The following is a 22618-nucleotide window of genomic DNA, read 5'->3' as shown; positions in this document are numbered from 1 at the left end:
GTAAATGGTCTTTTAAGAGTCGTGATGGCTGAGTGGGCAACTTTGGAACACAGTCCAAGTGTGACTCTTGTGAGGGAATCCACTTGCCTCAGCAGCCTTTGTCTCCTGTCTGCCCTTCTACTTGCCTCCAAGTGTTTATTCCCGTCTCTCTTTTTTAATTAAAGATCTATTTATTATTATTATCATTAATTATTATTGGTTTTTCGAGGTAGGGTCTCACTCTAGCCCAGGCTGACCTGGAATTCACTATGTAGTCTCAGGGTGGCCTCGAACTCACAGCGATCCTCCTACCTCTGCCTCCCGAGTGCTGGGATTAAAGGCCTGTGCCACCACGCCCGGCTTAAAGATTTATTTTTATTTATTTATTTAATTACTTATTGGGGAGAGAGAGAGAATGGGTGCGCCAGGGCCTCTAGCCACTGCAAACGAACTCCAGACACGTGTGCCATCATGTGCATCTGGCTTTTGTGGGACCTGGAGAGTCAAACCTGGGTCATATGTCTTGTCAGGCATGCACCTTAACCACTGAGCCATCTTCTGTGCTCCCCCCATCCCCCGTTTTTAGAAAGATTTATCCCTTCTCTTAAAAAAAAATATTTTGCTTATTTTGAGAGAGAAACAGATGAGAGAGAATGGAAGCACTTCTAACCACTGCAAATGAACTCCAGATGTATGCGCCACCTTGTGCGTCCAGTTTATGTGGGCCCTGGGAATTGAACCTGGGTCCTTTGGCTTTGCAGACATATGCCTTAACCACTAAGCCATCTCTCTAGCCCCATTATTTTATTTATTTGAGGGAGAGAAAGAGAATGAGAATGGGCATGCCAGGGCCTCCAGTCACTAAAAAAACCTCCAGATATATACACCACCATGTGCATCTGTTTTACATGGGTACTGCGTAATCAAACCTGGGTCCTGAGGCTTTGCAGGCAAGCAGAACCTGGGTCCTTAGGCTTTGCAAAAACACTTTAACTGCTAAGGTATCTCTCCAGCCCTGTTTTTCCCTTTATTTACTTATTATTTTGAATTTACTTCTATATTTTATTTGAGAGAGAGAGAGAATGGGCTCGACAGGGTCTCTAGCCACTGCAAACAAACTCCAGACGCATGTGCTACCTTGTGTGGAGATCTGGCTTTACATGGGTACTGGGGAATCAAACCTGGCTCGTTAGGCTTTGTAGGCAAGCGCTTTGAAGGCTGAGCCATCTCTCCAGCCCCTGGAATTCTTTTCTTTTTCTCCTTGCCTACCTGCCTTTTTAAAAAAATATTTTATTTATTTATTTATTTGAGAGAGATATAGAGAGGGAGAAAGAGGCAGATGGAGAGATAGAGAGAATGGGCACACCAGGGCCCATAGACACTGCAAACAAACTCCAGACTCATGCGCCCCCTTGTGCATCTGGCTGATGTGGGTCCTGGGGAATCGAACCGGGGTCCTAAGGCTTCTCAGGCAAACGCCTTACCCGCTAGCCATTTCCCTGGCCCCTACCTGCGTTCTTTTAGGTTCTTTCCCAGGCCATGTCTCTTCTGGATAGCATGTCTTCCACCCATACCAGGCCAACCTTGTTCTCTTCTCCTTCCTCTTGCAGTGCCCAAAATAACCAGGTCCATTGTCTTCTTGCTGAAAACTTGAGTGGGTCTCCGTACGTGACAGGGGCCGCGCGTCCAGAAGAGGATGTGGCATGTGGTGGACTTTCAGAAGTGGTGTGAACCGATCATAGATAAATGACAGCGGTGTGGGCGTGAGACATTGTCGCGGCAGCAGTTTCCGCTGGTCGTGGAAGAGGGATGAGAAGGGAGGGTAATGGCTTCCTTAGTTAATTTTTACCTTTCTTACATGACGGCCCGAAGAAATAAGCACTTTCTGGAAGGATGCCGGAGCGGACTCTTGTCATGCCAACTGTTACAGGATGTACCAGCACCGGTGCCCGGGGATAGTGGAGTTTAATGATTTCAGGTAGCCTGGGGTTAGACCCATTATTTCAAGGCCTCCCTTCTTGCTGCTTAATCTAGAAAAAGACTGTTTTTCTGTACAACTGAGAAAAATCACAGGGGTTTTTCTTTTTGGGTTTTTTGAGGTAAGGTCTCACTCTAGCCCAGGCTGACCTGGAATTTACTGTGTATTCTTTTTTTTTTTTTTTTAATTAATTATTTTGTTTTTGTTCTTGTTTTTTGAGGTACGGTCTCACTCTAGCCCAGGCTGACCTGGAATTCACTCTGTATTCTCAGGGTGTCCTGGAACTCACAGCGATCCTCCTACCTCCGCCTCCCGAGTGCTGGGATTAAAGGCGTGCACCACCACGCCCAGCATAAATTTATTTTAAAGGTCTATTTTTTTTTTAAATTTAAATTTTTTTTTTTATTGAGAGCAACAGACACAGAGAGAAAGACAGATAGAGGGAGAGAGAGAGAATGGGTGCGCCAGGGCTTCCAGCCTCTGCAAACGAACTCCAGATGCGTGCACCCCTTGTGCATCTGGCTAACGTGGGACCTGGGGAACCGAGCCTCGAACCGGGGTCCTTAGGCTTCACAGGCAAGCGCTTAACCGCTAAGCCATCTCTCCAGCCCAAGGTCTATTTTTATTTATGTACTTATTAGAGACACACAGAGAGAGGGAGAGAGAATGGGCGTGCCAGGGCCTCCAGCCACTGCAAACGAACTCCAGACACACGTACCACCTTGTGCATCTGGCTTACATGGGTTCTGGGGAATCAAACCTGGGTCCTCAGGCTTCGCAGGCAAACGCCTTAACCGCTAAGCCATCTCTCCAGCCCCACAGCGGTTTTTCTGACTGCACGTTGAGAGGGAAATAAAAAGAGAAAAGGTTGGGGTGAGGAAGGCACCTCTGTTTCTGAGAGTGGGAATTTAGCATGGGGACAGGTTTGGGCTTCCCTGCACCATGTGTGGAGGGGGGGGCAGTGATAACACTCAGCGATCTCTCCCGAATGGGTGGACAAGACTGTCACCTGTGCAAGGTTGAGTCTGGGTGCTGAGGCTGGTTAAGCCTTTCTTTTTTTTTTTTTTTTTTTTTGTTCATTTTTTATTTATTTATTTGAGAGCGACAGACACAGAGAGAAAGACAGATAGAGGGAGAGAGAGAGAATGGGCGCGCCAGGGCTTCCAGCCTCTGGAAACGAACTCCAGACGCGTGCGCCCCCTTATGCATCTGGCTAACGTGGGACCTGGGGAACCGAGCCTCGAACCAGGGTCCTTAGGCTTCACAGGCGAGCACTTAACTGCTAAGCCGTCTCTCCAGCCCTAAGCCTTTCTTGCTTCTGACCTTCACTGCCAGAAAGCTGACAGTGTGCGTGCATTGTCACAGGCACTTGTGAGTCATTTGAGAGAGGATCAGGGCTGGTCATCACTTTGCTGCGTCGGCGTAGAAGTCATGTTCCATGCACTGCTGGGCTGTGATGGCTCTGGCCAGGTGTGATGGGGAACTGGCTTTTGAAATTAGTCTTTGTGTATGCATGCAAATCTGTGAGTGCGTGCAGGTGTATACTTGAAGGTCTGAGGACATTCCCCGGCCATTCCTCCTCTTCTACCCACTTTGGTTTTTGGTTTGTTTTGTTTCTTCCAGGTAGGGTCTCCCTCTAGCTCAGGCTGCCCTGGAATTCACTATGGAGTCTCAGGGTGGCCTTGAACTCACAGTGATCCTCCTACCTCTGCCTCCCGAGTGCTGGGATTAAAGGCGTGCACCACCATGCTCGACCCACTCACTTTAAAAAAACAATTATTTTTATTTGCGAGAAAGAGAATGGGCACGCCAGGGCTTCTAGCCACTGCAAACGAACTCCAGATGCTTGTGCCACCTTGTGCATCTGGTCTTATGTGGGTCCTGCAGAATCAACCCTGGCAAGTGCCTTAATTGCTGAGCCATCTCTCTAGCCCTGTTTTTTTTTTTTTTTTTTTTCCCCAAGGTAGGGTATCACTCTGGCCCAGGCTGACCTGGAATTCACTATGTAGTTTCAGCCTCGAACTCACCATGATCCTCCTACCTCTCCCTCCTAAATGCTGGGATTGAAGGCGTGTGCCACCACACCCGGCTTCAGGAAGGCATTTTAGATGCATGTGATCTTCTGGGAGCTTTATAAGGATCCTACCATAAATTACAAATCAGAAACATTTGTTTTGAGTTTTTATTTATTTGAAGCGGGAAGGAGGGGGCAAGAGGCAGATACATTTAGAGAGAGAATGGGCACATCAGGGCATCTAGCCACTGCAAACGAGCTCCAGATGCTTGTGTCACCTTCCACATCTGTTTTCTGTGGGTCCTGGGGAAACTGAACCTGGGTCCTTAAGCTTCAAAGGCAAGCGCCTTAACCACAAAGCCATCTATTTTTCTAGCTCTGTTTTTTCTCCTCCTCTTTTTTTTTTTTTTTTTTTTTTTGGTTTTTTTGAGGTAGGGTCTCACTCCAGCTCTGGCTGACCTGGAGTATATATATATATGTGTGTGTGACACACACACACATACATACATACATACATAATGGCCTCGAACTATTGGTGATCCTCCTACCTCTGCCTCCTGAACACTGGGATGAAATGCGTCTGCCACCACCACGCCTGGCTATTGGCCACTCTCTCTTGGTGGTGCACAATCGCTGTGCTTTGACAAGTGTGTAATAGCATGTGAATATCATGAAATTTATCTGTGCCTCGCTTAGGGTATCTCTCACACTCTCCAAACCCCTGGTGACCTCTTGGTTTTACTCTCTTCATAGTTTAGCCTTTTCCAGAATGTTATAAAGTTGGAATTACATGATATGTAACCTTTTCATATTGTTTTTTTTTTTTTTGCAGTGATGCACATTTGTGTTTTTTTCATGTCTTTTTATCAGTTGATAGCTGTGTGGTGTGTGTGTGATATTTCATTGGATATACCACAGTTTATTCATTTCCCCTATTGAAGGACATTTTGGTTGCTTCCAAGTGTTTTGTTTTTAATTTTTGTTTTTAATTTTTTCCAGGTAGGTTCTCGCTCTAGCCCAGGCTGACCTGGAATTCACTATGGAGTCTCAGGGTGACCTTGAACTCACGGCGATCCTCCTACCTCAGTCTCCCTAGTGTTGGGAGTAAAAGCATGCGCCAGCACACCTGACCCTTGTTTTTAAAATTTACTAATATACCGCTGACTAGGAAACCAGGCATCACTGGAAATCAAGCCAGGATCCCCTGTCGACTAGACAGGCGCTTTGACCAGCTCCGACAGTGCTTCCAAGGTTTGGCACTTATGAATCAAGCTGCCCTAAAAGACTTGTTTGCAGAGCTGGGCGTGGTGGCACACACCTTTACTCTTTAATGCCAGCACTTGGGAGGCAGAGGTAGGAGGATCGCTGTGAGTTTGAGGCCACCCTGAGACTACATAGTGAATTCTGGGTCAGCCTGGGCTAAAGTGAAACCCTACTTTAAAAAAATCATATATATATATTTATGTGCAGGGTTTTGTATGGCTGTGTTTTTATCTCATTTGGGTAATAAATACCAAGGTGTGGAACTGCTGGATCTTAGGGCAAGACTGTCCCGAGCTTTATAAGAAACTGTCTTGGGGCTGGAGAGACGGCTTAAGGGTTAAGCCAAAGGACCAAGGTTCAATTCCCCAGGACCCACGTTAGCCAGATGCACAAGGCGACATATGCGTCTGGAGTTCGTTTGCAGCGGCTGAAGGCCCTGGCGCACCCATTCTCTCTCTCTCACTCTTTCTCTTCCCCCTTTCTTTCTCTATGTCTCTTTATCAAATAAATAAATGAAAATAAAAAATATTAAAGAAAGTGTCTTGAGAGAGGCTGGACCATTTTGCAGTCTCACCAGCAGAGAAGGAACATTCCTGTTGCTTTGTACTTGTACCAGCACAAGGTGCCGCCCGTGTTTTGGATTTGGGCTGGCCTCTTAGATGGGGAGTTGGCTCCTGTACTTAGGGTGCCATTCCCTAATGACATTTGATGTCCACATCTTTCCATATACTCGTTGGTCATCTGTGTATTTTCTGTGCTTAGATGTCTGTCCAGATCTCTTACCCCTCTTTAAATCTGGTTGTTGTTGACTGTGGGGCTTTCAGAATTCTTTGGATGTTTTAGATGACTGTCCTGTATCAGAGATGTCATTTCAGAATATTTCCTCCAGGGCTGGAGAGATGGCTTAGCAGTTAAGCGCTTGCTGGTGAAGCCTAAGGACCCTGACTTAAAGCTCAATTCCCCCAGGACCCACGTAAGCCAGTTGCACAAGATGGCGTGTGAGTCTGGAGTTCATTTGCAGTGGTTAGAGGCCTTGGTGCACCCATTCTCTCTCTCTCTCTCTATATATATATATAGATAGATAGATAGATAGATAGATAGATAGATAGATAGATAGATATAGATATAGATAGATAGATATAGATAGATAGATAGATAGATATAGATATATATATATATCTGTCTCTCAAATAAATAAAAATAAATAAAATAAAAAGTAAAAAAAAATGGAGACTCAAAAGTATTAAACAGTTAAAGAAACACCCCTTTTATTTTTTATTTTTTTTGCTTTTTCAAGGTAGGGTCTCACTCTAGCTCAGGCTGACCTGGAAATCACTCTGTAGTCTCAGGGTGGCCTCGAACTCACGGTGATCCTCCTACCTCTGCCTCCCAAGTGCTGGGATTAAAGGTGTGCGCCACCATGCCCGGCTTTAGCCCCAGAATTCTTGAAGAACATTCTGTCTCCCTGCTGAAGCTAACTGCCTCTTTCTGTCACGTCTATTCTTGGGGTAAGGAGACGTGCTTGGTTCCTGGTGGCCATGGGTTATTGGATCCGGTCAGGAGAAGCAGGTAGTTTCCATGGCTCTACCTTACCTGATGGGCTCTTGGCCAGGTCACTGGATTTTCTACTTCTTCCTTTTGAGGCAGGTGAAAAATAATTAAACTCAATCTTACCCATTTCAAGAAATAATTTGAGAAGTAATTGCGTGATGGAATCACCAAAGTGAATGAAATCCAACTTGTTTACCCATGAAGTTACAGTTGGCAGGTGATGGGGGTGAGGGAGAGCCAACAGTAAGATATGAATCAGAAGTTTGATTAGAGAGCTCGAGAGATGGCTTAGCAGCTGCTTGCCGGCCAAGCCAAAGGACCCAGGTTCAATTCCCCAGGACCCACGTAAAGCCAGAAGCACAAGGTGGCACATGTGTCTGGAGTTCATTTGCAGTGGCTATTGGCCCTGGTGTGCCCATCCTCTCTCTGCCTCCCTCTCTCAAATAAATAAATAAAATAAAATATTAGCTGGGTGTGGTGGCGCACACCTTTAATCCCAGCACTTGGGAGGCAGAGGTAGGAGGATCTCCGTGAGTTTGAGCTACCCTAAGACTCCATAGTGAATTCCAGGTCAGCCTGGGCTAGAGTGAGACCCTACCTCGAAAAACCAAATAAATAAATAAATATTAAAAGTAAGTATCATCTTATATATAAGCACATCATATTTTTTGGTGGTCATAGATATCGAACCCTAGGGCTTTGTGCCTGGTAGACAAGTGGTGTAACATTGAGGTGCAGTCCCCAAATAATTACAAATGTTGATAATCAAGGACAAATATTAGCCGGGTATGGTGGTGCACGCCTTTAATCCCAGCATTTGGGAGGCACAGGTAGGAGGATCACTGGGAATTTGAGGTCATCCTGAGACTCCAGAGTGAATTCCAGGTCAGCCTGGGCTAGAGTGAGGCCCTACCTCAAAAAACTTGGAACTCACTATCTCGTGGGCCCAGGCTGGTCTCAGACCCGTGGTGATCCTTCTACCTCAGTCGCCCAAGTGCTGGGATTGTAGGCATGGGCCACTGTGTTCAGCTGGTTTTCCCCATTTCATATATGAAAACACAGAGGCTCAAAGAGCTCAACGAGGGCTGGGGATGTAGCTCAGAGACTGCCTGTCCAGCAACATGCCACAGGTTTGCATTTAGAGGCTAGCATTTCTTTTTTTAAAAATATATTATTTGCCGGGCGTGGTGGTACACGCCTTTAATCCCAGCACTCGGGAGGCAGAGGTAGGAGGATCGCCATGAGTTCAAGGTCACCCTGAGACTACATAGAGAATTACAGGTCAGGGGCTGGAGAGATGGCTTAGTGGTAAAGCGCTTGCCTGTGAAGCCTAAGGACCCCGGTTTGAGGCTCGATTCTCCAGGACCCACGTTAGTGAGATGCACAAGGGGACGCACGCATCTGGAGTTTGTTTGCAGTGGCTGGAAGCCCTGGCGCACCCATTCTCTCTCTCTCTCTCTCTCCCTCCCTCCTTCTCTCTCTGTTACTCTCAAATAAATAAGTAAAATGAACAAAAATAAAAAATAAAAGAATCCAGGTCAGCCTGAGCTAAAGTAAAACTCTAGCTTGAAAATATATACATACATACATACATATATATAATTTATTTATCTATGTATATATTTATGAGAGAATGGGCCCACCAGGGCCTCTAACAACTGCAAACAAACTCCGGATGCATGTGCCACCATGTGCCTCTGGCTGACGTGGGTTCCAGGGAATCAAACCCGGGTCCTTAGGCTTTGCAAGCAAGCGCCTTAACCTCTAAGCCACCTCTCCAGTCCGAGGCTGGGCTCTCACAGGCAGTTTGAGCTGTGACCACCACAAGTGGGCAGGAAGACACACACACACACACACACACATTGTGTGTCTGGAGGAACGGATGGCCTGGTGCTATAGCCACGTGTAAGCGCGCCCACTGTAAGGCGGGTCGGTGATGCAGGGAGTACCCGATGTTCTCCAGCGCCCCACGCGAGCTCATCCCCAGGTAAGTGCATGGGGACGCACACGTGTGCACGCGTGTGCACACACACACACATCTGTTACAGTGATGGTGACAACACGAAAGGAAGAGAATTGGGAAAGGAAGGATGCGGCATCCGGCTTGATTGGAAGGGGCGAGGGACGGGTCAGAGTCGGCTCCTGGGTTTGGGGGCCGAGGAGGGCGAACAAAGACTTCCGGAAACGGACATCACGAGGAGCTGAGTTGTAGCAAAGATTCTGGAAGTGGACTAATGCTTGCTGGATTTTTGTTTTTTTTACTTTAGGTTTTATTTTTATTTATTACAGAGAGAGAGAATGGGTACCCCAGGGCCTCTAGCCACTACTAATGAACTCCAGACACATGCGCCACCGTGCGCATCTGGCTTACCTGGGCCCTGGAGATTGAACTTGCGTCCTTAGGTTTCACAGGCATGCACCTTAACCTCTAAGCCATCTCTCCAGCCCATTTTTTTAAATTTAAATTTAAATTTTAATTAATTAATTTATTTGTTGGTTTTTTGCAGTAGGGTCTCACTCTGACTCAGGCTGACCTGGAATTCACTCTGTAGTCTCAGGGTGGCCTCGAACTCACAGCAATCCTCCTACCTCTGCCCGTGCCCCCCCCCCTCCAGTGCTGGGATTAAAGGCGGGCATACGGCTGGCTTTTTTTTTTTTAATGTTTAATTTACTTTAATTTTTTTTAGAGAGAGAGGGAGGAGAGAGAATTGGTGTGCCAGGGCCTCAGCCATTGCAACTGAACTCCAGACTCTTGTGCCACCTACTGGGCACGTGTGACTGGGTTTGTCTCACCTTTTGTGCGTGTGACTTACGTGGGATCTGGAGAATGGAACATGAACATGGGCGAGCACCCTAACCATTAAGCCATCTTTCCAGCCCAGTATGTTCAATACTTTTTTTTTTTTTTTTTTTTGAGGTAGGATTTCACTGCAGCTCAGGCTGACCTGGAATTCACTACGTATTCTCAGGGTGGCCTTGAACTCATAGCGATCCTCCTACCTCTGCCTCCCAAGTACTGGGATTAAAGGTGTGTGCCACCATGCCCAGATTTAATACTTGTTTTTGTGGGTTTTTTTTTTTTTTTTTTTTTTGGTTTTTTGAAGTAGGGTCTCGCTCTAGCTCAGGCCGACCTGGAATTCACTATGTATTCTCAGAATGGCCTGGAACTCACGGAGATCCTCCTACCTCCACCTCCCAAGTGCTGGGATTAAAGACATGTGCCACCACACCCAGCCTTAATACTTATTGTTTTATATGACCCAGGCCAGATGTATTCATTCCAAATAGAAATTCATTTAGTCTTTACAACCACCTTTCTAGAGGGTGTTAACAAATATTTATTTATTTGCGAGACAGAGAGAAAGAGGCAGATAGATAGATAGATAGATAGATAGATAGATAGATAGATAGATAAATAGATAGATAGACAGGGAAAGAAAGAGAGAGAATGGACACACTAGGGCCACCAGCCACTGGAAATGAACTCCAGACGCATGTGCCACCTTGTGCATCTGGCTTATGTGGGTACTGGGGGATTGAACCTGGGTCCTTTGTCTTTGTAGGCAAGTGCCTTGACCATTGAGCTATCTCTCCAGCCTTTATTTATTCATTTGAGAGAGGGAGAAAGTGTACAAGGCAGAGAGGAAGAAAATGGGTGTACCAGGGCCTCTAGCTACTTCAAACAAACTCCATATGATTGTGCCACCTTGTGCATCTGGCTTATGTGGGTACTGGGGAATTGAACCCGGGTCCTTTTTCTTTGCAGATAAGTGCCTTAACTGCTGAGCCATCTCTCCATCTTGGAGGTAGGGTCTCACTGTGGCCTAGGCTGACCTGGAATTCACTATGTAGTTTCAGGGTGGCCTCCCAAGTGCTGGGATTAAAGGCGTGTGCCATCATACCCAGCTGCTTTTTTTTTTTTTTTTGGATGCTGTGTAGATGAGGTAACAGACATTAAACCATCTGGGTGTGTGCGGTGGAGCTCAGGTCTGGTGACTCCTTAGCCTTTGCTTTCCCCTGTCATGTGGCCATGCAGGGAAGCCTGTCGGGGTGAGAAGAGGCCTTCAGCTTCCTCAGTTTGTTCGGATGAGGATCTGGATTGTAGGTCTGGGGTTGGGGTGAGAGGTTCACGTTTGTGAGGTCTTCAGACAAAGGAGTTTTTATTTAAAATTAAGGGAAGAAGCTAGGCGTGGTGGCGCACATCTTTAATCCCAGCACTCGGGGGTGGCGAGGACAGAGGTAGAATAGCCATGAGTTCGAGGCTCACTCTAACCCAGGCTGACCTGGAATTCACTACAGAGTCTCAGGGTGGCCTCAAACTCCCAGCAATCCTCCTACCTCTGCCTCCTGAGTGCTGGGATTAAAGGCGTGCACCACCACACCCAGCCTTAAAGGAAGATTCTTTCTTTTTCTTTTTTTTTTTTTTTTTCGTTTTTCAAGGTAGGGTCTCACTGAAGCCCAGGCTGACCTGGAATTCACTATGGAGTGTCAGGGTGGCCTCGAACTCGTAGTAATCCTCCTACCTTTGCCTCCCAAGTGCTGGGATTAAAGGCGTGCGCCACCATGCCCGGCTTAAAGGAAGATTCTTTATGAGGCTGAGTAGCCCAGTGTTTTGGGACATTTGCCCAGTATGCACAAAGCTCTGGATTCAATCACCAGCATTTCAGACACACACACAAAAGTGATTTTATGATGGCATCACCAGTACTTTCTGTGCAGTTCCCTGTTCCCCACCCTCTCGACTTTTCTTTCAGATATTACAAAGACTCAGAGTTCTTCAGCGGTTACTGTAACACTCCATGAAGTCAATGCTAATTTGCATGATGTTAAAAAAAAAAAAAAAAGGGCTGGAGAGAAGGCTTAGTGGTTAAGGCGTATGCCTGTGAAGCCTAAGAACTTCGGTTCGATTCTCCAGGTCCCACGTAAGCCAGATGCACATGGTGGCACATGTGTCTGGAGTTCGTTTACAGTGGCCGGAGGACCTAGTGTGCCCATTCTCTCTCTCTCTTTTTTTCTCTCTCTCTAATAAATAAATAATTTAAAAACAAACAAACAAACAAGATGTTCTGGGCTGGAGAGATGGCTTGGCGGTTAAGGCAAACAAACTCCAGACACATGAGCTGACATATACATCTGGCTTATATGGGTACTGAGGACTCAAACCTGGGTCTTTAGGCTTCAGAGACTAGTGCCTTAACTGCCACGCCATCTCTCCAGCCCAGTGTCTTTTTTTTTTTTTTGGTTTTTCAAGGTAGGGCCTCACTGTAGCTCAGGCTGACCTGGGATCCTGGAATCCACTCTGTAGTCTCAGGGTGGCCTTGAAGTCACAGTGATCCTCCTATATCTGCCTTCCCCAATTGCTGAGATTAAAGGCTTGCGCCACCACACCCAGGTTTAGTTTTTTTTAAAAAAAGATTTATTTTTATGACTTTATTAGAGACATAAAAGACATAGAGAGAGGGAGAGAATAGGTGCACCAGGGCCTCTAGCCACTGTAAACAGACTCCAGACACATGTGCCACCATGTACATATGGATTATGTGGGACCTGGAGAATCAATTCTTGGTCCTTAGGTTTCACAGGCAAGTGCCTTAACCACCAAGCCATCTCTCCAGCCCAGCATCCAGCCTATTTTTTTTTTTTTAATTTTATTTATTTGAGAGAGTGAAAAAGAGAGAGAATGGGTGCTCCAGGGCTGTCAGCCACTGCAAACAAACTCCAGACACATGGGTCACCTTGTGCATCTGGCCTATGTGGGTCCTGGGGAATCGAACCGAGGTCCTTTGGCTTTGCAGGCAAGCGCCTTAACTGCCAGGCCATCTCTGCAGCCCCCATTTATGTGTGTTCTGAGGATTTTGTTTGTGCGGCCAGCATTCTGTCCGTGTCACCTCCCAAGCCCTATGTTCTGCTTTTTAGAGGACTGCTAATTAAAATTGCAGCAGGAGAATGAAACCGGGACTTAGCGGGAGTCTGTCTGGAAGAGAACAAGAAAATACGGAGGTGAAAGATCGTTGCCTGCAAAATGCTGTTTCTAGAGCCAGAGCGCTGAACATGACCATAAAGATGACCGCGTGGCCTGGGGGACAGTCTGATGCGGGGGAGGTTGTACAGAAAAGTCGCCAGGTGGCCCGGTGGCGGCCCCTCTTCCAGCAACTCGTCACTTCCGTGAGTTCAAACACAGCCCTTCAGCTCTTTTGGTCCTGGCTTTTCTGATCTGGAAAAGTGAGGTAAAGAAACCGAAAGGGACATTTCCTTCGCAGTCGCCTGACCCCGCCACCTGGCCTGCTTCTGTGTAACCTCCCACTTGCGGGGAACAGCGGCAGCCGACAGATGTCACAGGAGAGGACACGTATGAAGGACCGTGTAGTGGATATCTGAGAAACTGGGTCGTTGATCTCTGGGTACATTTTGTTAGCTCCTGCCTTGAGGAGTTTTGTGTAAAAAAAAAAAAAAAGTTAGTGGCTGGAGAGATGGCTCTGTGCTTACGCGCTGGCCTGTGAAAACTAAGGACCCCGGTTCGAGGCTCGGTTCCCCAGGACCCACGTTAACCAGATGCACAAGGGGGCGCACGCATCTGGAGTTCCTTTGCAGTGGTTGGAGGCCCTGGTGCGCCCATTCTCTCTCTTTATTTGCCTCTTTCTCTGTCACTTTCAAAAAAATAAATAAAAACTAACAAAATTTTTTTTCTTAGAGTTAAAAAGGGCTGGGGAGATGGCATAGCAGTTAAGGCATTGGCCTGTGAAGGCTAAGGACCTAGGTTCTGTTCCCCAGTACCCACATAAAGCCAGATGCACAAGGTGGTGCATGTGTCTGGAGTTTATTTGCAGTGGCTAGAGGCCCTGGCCTACCTATTCTCTCTCTGTCTCTTACTCTCTCTCCCTTTCTCTCTTTGTCAAATAAAAATAAATTTAAAAAAATTTTTTTAAAAAGAGAATCCTCAGCCGGGCATGGTGGCACACGCCTTTAATCCCATCACTCAGGAGGCAGAGGTAGGAGGATTGCCATGAGTTCAAGGCCACCCTGAGATGACAGAGTTAATTCCAGGTCAGCCTGGACCAGAGTGAGACCCTACCTTGAAAAACCAAAAAAAAAAAAAAAAAAAAAAGACAATCCTCTTCTTGCTCAGGCACACCATGATATTATTGTCAGGTAAGGTGGCTTTGCCCATAGTTTGAAGATTTGTTAGGAGTGAGTTGGTGACATTGGCCAGATTTTCATTCTTTTCCCTATGAGAAATGGGTTAACAAAGGATTTGGGGTCTGGTTAGGTTTGGTTCGTGGTGGTTTGATTCAGGTGCCCCCATAAACTTAGGTGTTCTGAATGCTAGGTTACCAGCTGATGGAGATTTGAGAATTAATGTCTCTTGGAGGCGGTGTATTGTTGGGGGCAGGCTTATGGGTGTTATAGCCAGTTTCCCCTTGCCAGTGTTTGGCACTCTCTCCTGTTGCTATCATCCACCCTCTGCTCATGCCATCATTGTCCCCTGCCATCATAGAGCTTCCTCTTGAGTCTATACACCAAAAATAAACTGCCCCCCCCCACAAGCTGCTCTTGGTCAGGTGATTTCTGCCAGCAATGTGAACCTGACTGCAACATGGCCTGAGTAATGTGACTTGACTCACTGCTCAAGTGAGCAGCTGATAGGAGCCACAGATTGCAGGACCACATTGTTTTCTTTCTTTTTAGCCAGGCTGACCTCAAACTCCTGATCCTCCTGCCTCCACATTTTCAGCAATATCCTACCAGTGTGTACCAGCAGGACCACATTTTTAAAGGAAGTGCATCCTGGGCTGGAGAGATGGCTTAACGGCTAAGGCATTTGCCTGCAAAGCCAAAGGACCCAGGTTCAATTCCCCAGTACCCATGTAAGCCAGATGCAGAAAATGGCACATTCATCTGGAGTTCATTTGCAGTGGCTGGAGGCTCTGGTATGCCCAATCTTCCTCTTTCGCGCGCTCTCTCTCAAATAAATTTCGTATATACATAAAATTAGGTGCATCTTAGAGAGACAGGGTATAAGAGATTTGAGGAGCAATTTAGCTCTCTTAGAGTACCCATGCCACATACCACGAGTGATTAGGAAGTGAAAAGTGGGCCTGTCAGTGATGCTGGGAGGCTGATATCAGTAGTGCCCGTTAGCAGAGTGAGAGCTGTAGGTGGCTGCAGAGACGACTTAGTGATTGAGGCGCTTGCCTGTGAAGCCTAAGGACCCATGTTTGACTCTCCAGATCCCAGGTAAGCCAGACGCACATGTGCAAACGTGATGTAACACAGGCACACAAGATGACGCATGTGTCTGGAGTTTGATTGCAGTGGCTGGAGGCCCTGGTGTGCCAATTCTCTCTTTCTCATAAAAAGTAAACAATGTTTTGGGCTGGAGAGATGGCTTAGCGGTTAAGCGCTTGCCTGTGAAGCCTGAGGACCCCAGTTCGAGGCTCAATTCCCCAGGACCCACGTTAGCCAGATGCACAAGGGGGCGCACGTGTCTGAAGTTCGTTTGCAATGGCTAGAGACCCTGGAGCACTCATTCTCTCTCTCTCTCTCTCTCTTTCTCTGCCCCTCTCTTTGTTGCTCTCAAATAAATAAATAAATTAATTTAAAAAATAAACATTTTTTTTAAAAGAGATGTTGGCTCTTTTGGAGTATCAAGGGGAGCTTAGAGCAGAAGTCGAGATGCCCATGATGTACCGTCCTGTCTGCCCCTTTAAGAAAAGCATGGAATTTTTCATCTGAATACACTTTTCACATTTATCATCCACTTAGAAGGTCATTCTGAGATGACCAATTATTGCTGTACTTACTCTGTTGGGCACTTAAATCATTTCTTCAGTTTGATTGTCCCGGGGTTAAGAGCATTCCCTTTGCAGAACCATCGTACCCGGATCCCCCCCAACTCAGGCTGTTTCCCTTTGGTTTTGGATGTGGAGTTGCTGAGTTAATGGTAGAAATAAACAAGCACTTGGAGTTCTTTAAATATATGAATGGAGATAAAAGTGGAAACGACGCTGATTCTTGTTTGGATAAAACACTTATTCCTGTCTCTGGGGGTGGGGGAAGGTCTAAAGCCTCAAACTTAAGTTTCTTTCCTTAATTTTTTTATTGCCCCCCCCCCGCCATTTCCCGGGAATTCTACTCAATATTAAGCATAGTAATCACTCCTGATTTGGCATAATTTATGAAAACAGACTGTGACTTTTATGGACTTCATTGGCATTTTATTATGTTTAGAATGAATATAGTTGACCTCAACTTAGAAACAAATGGTTTTCCTTTAAACCTTTTTGCTTCCTGGCAGACATTATAGTGGTTACAGTAACATAATAAATGTATGTATGTGCCATCTGGCGGCCACAGTGGATGGTGTGTGTGTGTGTGTGTGTGTGTGTGTGTGTGTGCGCGCGTGTGTGTTTCATTTGCACCCCTGCCTAATCTCTCTTTGCCTTGGAGTTATGTGAAGCAAATTCGTGACATGCCATCTCATCTATAAACATTTCATGTATTGAAGATAGAAAAGCTCTGTAAACTTATTCCAGTGATGCACAGGGTGGGGGAAGATGCTTGGCTCGGGAGTGTTTGGGTTCTTTTCAGCACAATAAAGAATGAATATGGGGCTGGAGAGATGGCTCAGTGGTTAAGGCACTTGCCTGCAAAGCCTAATGACCTAGGTTCGATTCCCCAACACCCACGTAAAGCCAGATGCACAAAGCGGAGCATGCATCTGGAGTTCATTTGCAGTGGTTGGGAGCCCTGGTGTGTTCTCTCTCTCTTTCTACATGCAAGTAAAAAAATAACATAAAATAAAAAAGAATGAGTATAGGAAATGAAGTAAAGCAAGCAGGTTTTAAATATTTTTTATTTATTTATTTGACAAAGAAAAAGGGAGAGAGATAGAGAGAATGGGCGCACCATGGTCCCCAGCCACTGCACATGAACTTCAGACGCATGCGCCCCCTTGTGCATCTGGCTAACGTGTATCCTGGGGAATCAATCCTGGGTCCTTTGACTTTGCAGGCAAACGCCTTAACTATTAAGCCATCTTTTCAGCCCCAAGCAGGTTTTATTTAGTCAAATGTGAAAGTAAGCAAAAGCTCCCTTCAGGGGCTGGTTGGATGGCTTAGTGGTTAAGGCACTTGCCTGTGAAGCCTATGGACCCAGGTTCACTTCCCCAGGACCCACATGAGCCAGATGCACAAAGTGGTGCATTCTTCTGGAATCTGTTTGCAATGACTAGAGGCCCTGGTGTGCCCATTGTCTCTGTCTCTCTTCTCTCTATCTCTGTCTCTCTGCTTGCAAATAAATAAATAAATATAGGGGGGAAAGCTTCCTTCAGCATATGAAGTGTTTGGGTTTTTAAAATAATGTTATTTATTTATTTATTTATTTAATCAGAGAGAGAGAAAAAGATAGAGGAAAGACACATACAGAGAGAGGGAGAGAGAATGGGCATGCCATGGCCTCCAGCCACTGCAAACGAACTCCAGATGCGTGTGCCACCTTGTGCATCTGGCTTACGTGGGTCCTGGGGAATCAAACCTGGGTCCTTTGGCTTCACAAGCCATTTCTCCAGCCCTCACTTTTTTTTTTTTTTTTTTTTTAAATCTGGGATCATAGCACCTTCCCCAGCCTACACCATGTCTGTCTCTATAGAGTCTCACTTGTGCATGCATTCTTAGTTAATAGTGGATTGGATGCCCTGTTTCCAACGAGCGGGGCAGGGGGTTTCTGGTTGGAACCTCTACCTTCCTACTCCCTTCCCCCTCAGGCCATGAGCACAGAAACACTTAACTAGTGGCCTTGGCTTGTGGTTTGGAGGAAGGACTGCATCTTCTCTCTGGGGGCGTTTCCTCCCCTCACACCCCGGGGAGTGGGGGTAAGGACCAAGACAGCATAAGGTCAGGGCTCACGTTCTTCTCCCTAACTGCCTTTCCTGTATGTCTCCCTCACCAAATACCATCACCATAAAAACATCAGCAATTCCGGGCTGGAGAGATGGCTTAGCTGTTAAGATGCTTGCCTGTAAAGCCCAAGGACCCATGTTCTACACTGTAGATCCCATGTAAGCCAGACACACAAGTTGACGCAGGTGCGTGAGGTCGCACATGCACAGGAGATGGCGCACGCGTCTGGACTCCTATTGCAGTGGCTGGAGCCCTGGGGCACCAATTTTCTCTTGTTCTCTCTCTTTCTCGCTCTCTCATAAAGAAATGCCAAAAACCTTTTTTTGTAGCAATTTCTTTTTTTTTTTTTTAATTTTTATTTATTTATTTATTTGAGAGCGACAGTCACAGAGAGAAAGACAGATAGAGGGAGAGAGAGAGAATGGGCGCGCCAGGGCTTCCAGCCTCTGCAAACGAACTCCAGACGCGTGCGCCCCCTTGTGCATCTGGCTAACGTGGGACCTGGGGAACCGAGCCTCGAACCGGGGTCCTTAGGCTTCACAGGCAAGCGCTTAACCGCTAAGCCATCTCTCCAGCCCTGTAGCAATTTCTTAATATCGAGTATCTAATCAGTACTCCCAGCTTGCACTCATTTTTAAATTTTGATTTTGTTAAGTTTCTGCTTTTTGAGCGTCTCACCACTAGCTCAGGCCAGCCTTGAACTTTTGATCCCCACACCACCTGACCTGATTGCTCACTATTTGTTCTTGTAGCTTGATTATTTGAGTTGAGATTCACATGAGGTCTGCACATGAAGGCTGGTTGCTATATCATGTGGGTTTTTAGTAATATTTTATTTTATTAATTTATTTGAAAGAAAGAAAGAAGCAGAGAGAGAGAGAGAGAGAGAGAGAGAGGTGCCAGGGCCTCCAGCTGTTGCAAATGCACTCCAGATGTGTGTGCCACCTTATGTATCTGGCTTAAATGCATACTGGGGAATCAAACCTGGATCCTTTGGCTTTGCAGGCAAGCTCCTTAACCGCTAATCCATCTCCCCAGCCCTCATGTAGGTTTTGAATTGCACATCTCCTTCCTCCTTTGTAAAAATTTTTTTTCTTTGCTTATTTTATGATCGTTCTGTTGTTAAAGAAACTGGATCATGTGCCTTACATAGTTTTTATGATCCCGTTTTATGTATGCTCTGTTACTGAGTAATCTTTTTTCCTTTTGCCTTTCTCCCTTTTCGTTTTTTTTTTTTTTGTCATGGTCTCACTCTAGTACAGACCGACCTGAAACTCTTCTGTAACCCAGGCTGCCCTTAACTCATTACCATCCCCTACTTCACCCTCCCCAAGTGCTCAGAGTAAACCGGGCGTCCTTCCATGCTCAGCTGACACTGAGTACTTTTTTTTTTTTAATGCAGTTTTAGGTGAATGTAAATGTTTTTACTTAGTATTGAAAAGAAAATCTGGTTGTGGAGATTTAAGACTTGACCAAGCTGGGAGAGCCGGGCATCAGGCAGCGTCACACCTCCACCTCCACGCCTGTTCCCCATGTGCTGGAAGATGTAGAGGTGTCGCTTAACCAAGCGAAATGCACTTGGCTGGAACATTCCGGCCCTTCCTTGTCAATAACACCAAGCAGTTGTTTCCGGCACAAAGATGGAAGGACGGTTTTTCCTGTTGACTCTGTGGTGGGAAGCTGGGTGATAGAAAGTGCTTCCGGGGCTGGAGGGATGGCTTAGCGGTTAAGGAGCTTGCCTGCAAAGCCAAAGGACTCGGGTTCAATTCCCCAGGACCCCTGTAAGCCAGATGCACAAAGTGGTGCAAGCGTCTGGAGCCCGTTTGCAGAGGCTCGAGGCCCTGACACACTCATTCTCTCCCCCAAATCTACAGGTGTGTGTGTGTATATATATATATATATATATATATATTTTTTTTTTTTTTTTTTTTTTGGTTGGGGGGGTTTTGAGGTCGGATTTCACTGTAGCTCATGCTGACCTGAAATTCACTATATAGTCTCAGGGTGGCTCCGAACTCGTGGTGTTCATCCTTCCTCTGCCTCCCGAGTGCTGGAATTAAAGGCGTGTGCCACTATGCCTGGAAAAATTAAAAAAAAAAAAAAATTTAAAGAGAAAGCACTTCCAACCTTTGGCCCCAGCAACCCTCTCTCTGTGGCTGCGGGGGACATTCCCTTGAGGGGTATTCATTCCAGTGGAAACAGGGTCAGAGAATCATCTGGATTGGGAAAGACTTCCTGAGGTCCCCTGACTGACCCCACCTGGAAACCTTAACACAGGATTCCAGCATCAGAGCTTCCAGAGCAAGGCGAGCAAATCCCATACCCGACATCTCCCGGCTCTCTTTACTTTTGCTCTTCAGTGACACAGATGATCAAATTGCATCCCTTCCACTGTGTGCACACATACGTGAGGGCCAGAACTACACAAAAAGACTGTTGTTGTGTTTTTTTTTTTAAAGAGGGCGGGTCATTCACTATGAAGTCTCAGGGTGGCCTCGAACTCTTGATGATCCTCCTACCTCTGCCCCCCAAGTGCTGGGATTAAAGGCGTGCGCCACCATGCCCGGCCGACACCGTGCTACTCTTTTTTTATTATTTTATTTTTATTTATTTATTTGAGAGCGACAGACAGAGAGAGAAAGAGGGAGAGAGAGAGAGAGAGAGAGAGAGAGAATGGGCACGCCAGGGCCTCCAGCCACGGCAAACGAACTCCAGATGCATGTGCCACCTTGTGCATCTGGCTTACATGGGTCCTGGGGAATGGAGCCTTGAACTGGTGTCCTTAGGCTTTACAAGCAAGTGCTTAACCGCTCAGCCATCTCTCCAGCCCACCGTGCTGTTCTTGACCTTGGATACTAGAATGTGTCTCAGAGCAGTGCTGACCTAGGGTCTTGTAGATTGATTTCTTTGCCACTTGATATGTATGTGTGTTTGGGGGGGCGGTGGGGAGGTGCTGCAAGTCAGAGCACCTCTGTTTTTTTTTGTTTTCCCTTGGCCTTCTCTATCCAGGTAAAAGGAAGTAACCACAGGGCAGAAACCCTGTCATTAGAGTATGTCATGTCTGGAGACTGTCAGCACTTGGTTGTGATCATGGCATTTAGTGTTCCCTGTTTTGAGCTGATGTTTCATCTCCTCACGCAGCAGTCTGCCACAGAGGAGTTGGCACTGGGGTTGGTGGTGTGCGGCTGTGGCTGGGCAAGCCGTCCAAGGAGAGGGTCAGCCGCTCCCTTTGGCTTTTTTTTGTTGTTGTTGTTTTTTGAGGTAGTGTTTCACTCCGGTCCAGGCCGACCTGGAATTCACTATGGAGTCTCAGGGTGTCCTCGAACTCACGGCGATCCTCCTACCTCTGCCTCCCGAGTGCTGCGATTAAAGGCGTGCGCCACCACGCCCGGCTCCCAGCCGCTCCCTTTGGATGTGATGCCCGAGGCTGAAGGCTGCGCCTTTCTCACGAGGGGCATCCCCTACAATCCCAGTGAGGCGGCTTTCTTTGCCTGCTGTGTCCTGGCTGTGCCCGCCTGGTGAGGAGGCAGGGCCCTGGAGCCCCCCCAGCCCCCACCCACCGAGAAGCCAGTTGACCTTTACTTGGCTGTCGCTGAAGACGGACAAATGATTAACCCCTGTGGTCCCTGGTTCGCACCTGAGCATGGTCTGGACTTTAATAAACCTTTTGAGCTGCGGGCAAGAAAAGTGTTTCTCCAGCCTCTGTCCAGTTGGGTGGCTGTGCCCGGGACCTGGGTTGGCAACTGTTCCTTAAGAGAGAGCAGTGGGCAGGGTCTGTGGCAGGCACTGAGAAGACGCCTCCAACTGCTGCTGGTCCTTTAGTGTCCCCCCCGCCGAGCAAGGAGGTAAGGAAAGGGGCCCTGAGATGGCCGGGGGTGGTGGTGGGGGGACAGGAAAGCAGCTGTCATTTGAAGACTGCTGAGTGAGAACTACTTCTGGCCTGTCGCCCGTCCGGGCAGCTTCCTTCCCCCGACAGGATGGCTCTGTGGGCCTGGCTGCCTGCCACTTGGCAGTGGCCTCTGCACATGACTCCCCCGCGCTATCCAAGGTCCAAGGGAGCGAGTGGGAAGGTCCCAGGGCTGCCTGGCCCCGGCTCGGGCACGCGGTGCACAGAGATTTCTTGTCAGTTGCCTCCCCTGGATGGGAAATGTCATGAGCCACCAGACACGGGCGAGTCCTGACTTGGGTGGTCAGTGGGCCCACCTGCTCAGTGTCCTTCACACGTGAAAGGGGTCATTCATTCCAAGTTGCCTGGCAGTTACCAGAGGCAGCAGAAAGGGGCCCAGCAAGGTGCAGTGAACTGTCTAGGTCTGTTCAAATGGGACCCTGCCTCCCAGTTTGAGACCGTCATTGTCATCAGGCTCGTCGGGGCCGGAAGGTGGCAGGGCAGGTGTGGCCGGGTCTTAAAATGCCATCGTTGGCAGGCGGAGAGCGGCCGGTGCTTTGTCTTTCAGCGGCTGTGACACTTGGTACTATTTCTGGCCGTGGTTTTGCTCTGCTAAATCCAGGAAGGTGGGTGGTGGCACGGGCGTCATGGGTCTGCTGTGACCCATCCACAGGAAGTCAGCTCTGATCCTCAAAGGAGTGGGCTTCTGCTCAGAAGGGTAGATTTTATAGGACATTTCAGTGACCTCAGACTAAATTGTGACTGTGGCTCTCCTCCTGGCGTCACTTCCCGGTGCCCCACCTCCCTCTCCCTTTTTTTTTTTTTTTTTTTGTAAAATATTTTATTTATTTCTTTATTTTATTTGAGAGAGAGAGAATGGGCACGCCTCGAGCCACTGTAAATGAACTCCAGACTCACGTGCCACCTTGTGTATCTGGCTTTATGTGAGTACTAGGGAATCAAACCTGGGTCCTTTGGCTTTACAGACAAGTATCCTAACTGCTAAACCATCTCTCCAGCCCCACCAATAAATAGGTTCTTTAATGGTG

General features: G+C 47.2%; 1 protein-coding gene across 4 annotated transcripts in view; it reads left to right on the top strand.

Annotated features, from left to right (window-relative positions):
- Znf697 (zinc finger protein 697) overlaps window positions 1-22618 on the top strand; it is a 36994-nt gene that overhangs the window by 1312 nt on the left and 13064 nt on the right. Inside the window, exon 1 of one of the 4 annotated variants that reach the window (XM_045138581.1) lies at window positions 21368-21528. The exons of 2 other annotated variants lie outside the window; for them this stretch is intronic. The gene's annotated coding sequence lies outside the window, so the exon portion shown is untranslated. Of the gene's footprint in view, window positions 1-21367; window positions 21529-21779; window positions 21806-22618 lie in introns of those variants that run through there. One more of the 4 variants, XM_045138584.1, reaches the window with a different exon arrangement.

This window comes from Jaculus jaculus, chromosome 19 (assembly GCF_020740685.1).
Source record: "Jaculus jaculus isolate mJacJac1 chromosome 19, mJacJac1.mat.Y.cur, whole genome shotgun sequence".
Classification (NCBI taxonomy): Eukaryota; Metazoa; Chordata; class Mammalia; order Rodentia; family Dipodidae; genus Jaculus; species Jaculus jaculus.
This window is presented reverse-complemented; position numbering and strand designations above follow the sequence as displayed.